General features: G+C 35.6%; 1 pseudogene; it reads right to left on the bottom strand.

The window, feature by feature from the left end:
• Positions 1-1,374: 1,374 nt before the first annotated feature.
• On the bottom strand, positions 1,375-2,782 carry LOC110576175 (annotated as a pseudogene).
• Between the last annotated feature and the right edge of the window lie 2,698 nt (positions 2,783-5,480).

Below are 5,480 nucleotides of genomic sequence, written 5' to 3'. Positions count from 1 at the left end.
TTGCTGTGAAGGTATTTTTCCTATGTGGTTAATAGGTATAATCAGGTGACTTTAATTAAAGGAGATTACCCTTGATAATATAGATCTCACCCAATCAGTTTAAGGCCTTAAAAGCAAAAACAGGTTTTATGGAGAAAAAGAAATTCTGCCTCACGATTGCAGAATTAACTCTCACTTGAGTTTCTAATCAGCTGGCCTGCCTGATAGTTTTCATACTTGCCAGTTCCTACAATTGTATAAGCCAATTCCTTAGAAATAAATCATATATTTTATATATGATATATATATATATTTCCCTATTAAGTTTTTCTGGAGAATCCTGACTGATATACCATCCTTACCCCTAAGTTTTTAAATGAATTTAAAACTAAGTAGAATATAATTATTATAATGGAAGCAATCAGTAAAATTATATATAATAATCTTCTCTTTGTACTCTTCAGCCTTGTCATCAGTTTGGTGGATAGCTGGTCAATGAAATTAGGAAAGCTATTTTCAAAAGTGCATGAAGTAGAAAAGTCTTAATTTAATATTTCCTGGTTCTAATTAGAATGATTGATGGAGGTGTTGTATAATCATATAGAACTGGTCAGAATTTAGAAATTAGAATTGCCTTTCCTCTGAAGGTCAAGTGGTCTACAAGTGGGAAAAATATAAATTCTCTCAAAATCCTTAAACATTTTCAAGATACATATATTTCTCATATCACTATCTCTACTATACATAGCAGAATTGACAACATTTTTTGTAATGATGAGTATATGGCAACTGAGCACTAAAAAAGCAGCTAGTATGATGGAAAAACTAAATTTTAAATTTTATTCATTTTGATTAATTTAAATGTAAATATAAAGGACATGTGACTTGTGGCTACCATATTGGACAGTATAGACTTTATTATATGTATTTTAAATATGAACCTTAAGTTTAAGTAAAAAAAACAAACATTTCTGGTGTCAGTAAACTGAGTAATATAATTATGGTGCATTCAGTCTATTTCTTATGTCACTTAAAATGTAAATTTCCATGATTATGTTCTCTGAAGATAGTATAAAAACATGTATTATTTTATTCTATTCTATTTTATTTTTATTTTTCTCATTAAACATTTGTTTTAATGGGTCTCAAAATTCTGTGACAGATTTTTGGTTGTTTCCATTAAAAAAGTACTGATTTTAAAAAATAATAACTTAAAACTGACACACACACACACATACACAAAACAAATGGTCGACAAACATTCTCCTTTCCTTTTGAAGATTTTACGATGCAATGCACCCATTAACCAGTCTTTTACTATTAAATTTAATGATCATTTGACACAAATAGTTATGAGACCATTCTTCCACCACTGATTAAGACTGCAGTGGCAGGTATTGGGGATAATATTCATTTAGCCTTCTGAGCTTTCTGGGCAGGCTTGGTGACCTTGCCAGTTCCAGCTGCCTTCTTGTCCACTGCTTTGATGACACCCACAACAACCACCTGTCTCATATCACAAACAGCAAAATGGCCCAGAGTAGGATAGTCAGAGAAGCTCTCAACACACATAGACCTTGCCAGGAACCATATCAATGATGGCAGCATCACTCAGATTTCAAGAACGTGGGGCCATCTTCCAGCTTTTTTCCAGAACGATGATCAACCTTCTCCTTCATCTCAGCAAACTTGTAAGCAATGTGAGTTGTGTGACAGTCCAGCACAGGTACATATCCAGCACTGATTTGGCCTGGATGGTTCAGGATAATCACCTGAGCTGTGAAGCCGGATGCTTCCATCGGTGGGTCATTTTTGCTGTCACCAGCCGCATTACCACAATGAACATCTTTGACAGATAGGTTCTTGTCATTGAAGCATACATTGTCCCCAGGAATAGCCTCTCTCAAGCTTCATGGTGCCTTTCAACACACTTGACTACAGTTGTAACACTGACTGGAGCAAAGGTGACCACCATGCTGGGTTTAAGAACACCAGTCTCCAATCAACCCAGAGGGACGGTACCAATATCACCAATTTTGTAGATGTCCTGGAGGGGCAGACATAAGGGCTTGTCAGTTGGATGAGTTGATGGCAGAATACAATCCAGAGCTTCAAGCAGCATGGTTCCACTGGCTTTGCCATCTTTACGGGTGACTTTCCATCCCTAGAACCAAGGCATGTTAGTATTTGTCTCCAGCATGTTGTCACCATTCCAACCAGAAATTAGCACAGATGCTACTGTGTCAAGGTTGTAGCCAATTTTCTTAATGTAGGTACTGTACTGACTTCCTTAACAATTTCCTTATATCTCTTCTAGCTGTAGGGTGGTTCAGTGGAATCCATTCTGTTAACACCAATAATTAGTTGTTTCACACCCAGTGTGTAAGCCAGAAGGGCATGGTCATGGGTCTTCCCATTCTTGGAGATACCTGCTTCAAATTCACAACACCAGCAGCAATGATCAGGGCATCAAAGTCAGTCTGAGATGTGCCTGTAATCATGTTTTTGATAATGTCTCTGTGTCCTGAGGCATCAATGATGGTCACAAAATACTTGCTGTTCTCAAATCTCCACAGGGAGGTATCAATGATGATACCATGTTCACATTCAATTTTCAGTTTATCTAAAACCCAGGCATACTTGAAGGGGCCCTTTCCATCTCAGCAGTCTCCTTCTCAAATTTTACAATAGTCTTTTTGTCGATCCCACCACATTTGTAGATCAGATGACCAGTAGTGATAGACTTGTTCAAATCTACATGTCCAGTGATGACAACATTGATATGAGTCTTTTTCTTTCCCATTTTGGTTTAGGTGTAGTGGTAGTTTACATGACACCTGTGTTCTGGCAACAAATCCATTGTGAAAAAGGAAACATACTATTTTATAAAAGGTTTTATTCACAACATGAATATTTTTTATTTAAATTCAATTAACCAACATATAGTACATCATTAGTTTCAGATGTAGAGTTCAATAATTCATCAGTTGCATATAACACCCAGTGCTTATCACATCATTTTGTACAGCATTTGAAATGTACTTTTGGTAATAAGAAGTAGTTTTTATCATTTAATAATTTTACATTGCTAGTGCTACTTGTCATTCATCGATATGATGGCATTTTTTCCATAGAGAGAATACAAAGTTAGCTTTTTTGTTTGAGTTGAGATAACTTTTATTTAGAGTATTTTTTATGTCTGAGATTACATCCACCCAAAATAAATGAGTGTATCTTGTCATAACATATCTAGATTTACAAACAATTATGTATGCATAACAATTTCAGTGCTAAATATCATTACATCAGATTTTTGGGGAACTGTGTAGTAACAAAATAATAAACCTTTATTTAGACTAAGGATAAGGGGGCTTAAGCATGTCAGGATCATTCAAAATCTGAAGGGTATTATTCTTTTTTTATTATTATTATGTTATGTTAATCACCATACATTACATCATTAGTTTTTGATGTGGTGTTCCATGATTCATTGTTTGCATATAACACCCAGTGCTCCATGCAGTACGTGCCCTCTTTAATACCCATCACCAGGCCACCCATCCCCCCCACCCCCTCCCCTCTAGAACCCTGTTTGTTTCTCAGAGTCCATAGTCTGTTATGGTTTGTCTCCCCCTCCGATTCCCCCCCTTCATTCTTCCTGAAGGGTATTATTCTTTTACTAAGGAGAAGAAAATATAACCTTCAAAGCAACTTCTTACAAGGTGTACTTTGGGCCTTTGAGTATAGCCATAAACTCTCTTCTTTCATATTTTCTCATTTGGAAATGAGTCTCCAAGATTAGCCATATTGCCACAGTGGAGATGTTGAACATTTATGAAGAAATAGCTCCCCCGGGGCGCCTGGGTGGCTCAGTTGGTTAGGCGACTGCCTTCGGCTCAGGTCATGATCCTGGAGTCCCAGGATCGAGTCCCGCATCGGGCTCCCTGCTCGGCAGGGAGCCTGCTTCTCCCTCTGACCCTCCCCCCTCTCATGTGCTCTCTCATTCTCTCTCTCAAAAAAATAAATAAAATCTTAAAAAAAAAAAAAGAAATAGCTCCCCCAAAATTTGTCTATGTAAGTCTAACTACAAATTAAATTATAGAGGAATATTTACATTGAGAGTCATCTGAACCAATGACAAAGCCACAACTAGAGGTATGCCTTGGGATTTACATTCAAGAATAAATTGTTTCTTTGGAGCAAGCTTTTTTTTTTTTAAACCAAAATAGGGACAAATCCAAGTGAATTTATGAGAATAATGGACACTTGCAGAAATTCTGAGATGTATTGTGGTTACAAATATGATTCTTTCTCAACTTGTCTGAACCCAAGCCACACATTTTGAAAAATGAACTGGAATTTCTTGGAATTTCCTGAAGCATTCCTAAGCAGGATTTTAAGAATTTGAGGTCATTTGCTGCTTTCTTTTATATGAGTGTACATCTTCCTAGAACTATGCAGTCTGTTTTTTAATTCATGTAACTTTTCTCAGTTTAGTTTCATTCAACATTGATTAAGTGCATGTTGTATGTTCAGAAGGAACAAAAGCATAAATATGTGTTTCCAGAAGTTCTTTGTATCTCCATCCCAACTACCTTTTACAGACTATAGCTCTTTGAAGGCTATGACTAGATCCATTATTTAATAGGTAACCTAAGCCCTCCATACACTGCAATGTTTATTTACTGACAAAGGAATGCTGCAAAGAAATGCATGTGATGATAATCAGATTTTCTTGGCTAAATGTGGAAGACTTCATTGGTGTCAGTTCACCAAATGGAATGGGAATTAAACTTGTGCTTATTTAGTTTCAACTCCCATTGACTACATATAAGGTTGTCATTGAATAAAAACTTTGGGATTATCCTTTTGCGATTAATTTCTCTTTGGGAAAAAAATACATCATAAAGTATTTTACCCACTTTCCTACATCATTCATCTTTTTCCATTTTGGGGGGTAGAACAGATAGAGTTAATGGTACTGTTGGGACTAAGGGAATCAGATATTTAATGCTTTTCACTTTATTGCAAATGACCCTTTAAATGTCTGCTTTGGGGATGAAACTCATCATTCTGTGAGGATAATACAGGAAATATTTTATCTCAGTTACAAACAAAGTACCCCCTGGCACAAGACTTTTAAAATCTTTGGCATTAAACCTCCTGAAACCCATCTGTGTTGAAAATTAATTTTTTTTGCTTTGGGGCATATTATATTTACATATTTTCTTTTTATTTCACAATATTTAATCTAGTGAGAAAATAGCTTCATAGGCCAAGCATAGAATCCAACTCACAAGCCACAAGGTGGGGAAATCTCTGCAATGTAAAACCACAATTGAGTATATTATTTATAACAGTAATCACTTTAAAGCAGCAAATACACGGTGATTTCCTCATATTTTTCATGGTTTTATTATTTACATGATACTTAATCAAATACATTGAATTTCAATGAAAAGTTAATGAAAGTAAACTATGTATATAATTATGTATTCAAA

The sequence above is a fragment of the Neomonachus schauinslandi genome, chromosome X (assembly GCF_002201575.2).
Source record: "Neomonachus schauinslandi chromosome X, ASM220157v2, whole genome shotgun sequence".
Taxonomy (NCBI): Eukaryota; Metazoa; Chordata; class Mammalia; order Carnivora; family Phocidae; genus Neomonachus; species Neomonachus schauinslandi.
This window is presented reverse-complemented; position numbering and strand designations above follow the sequence as displayed.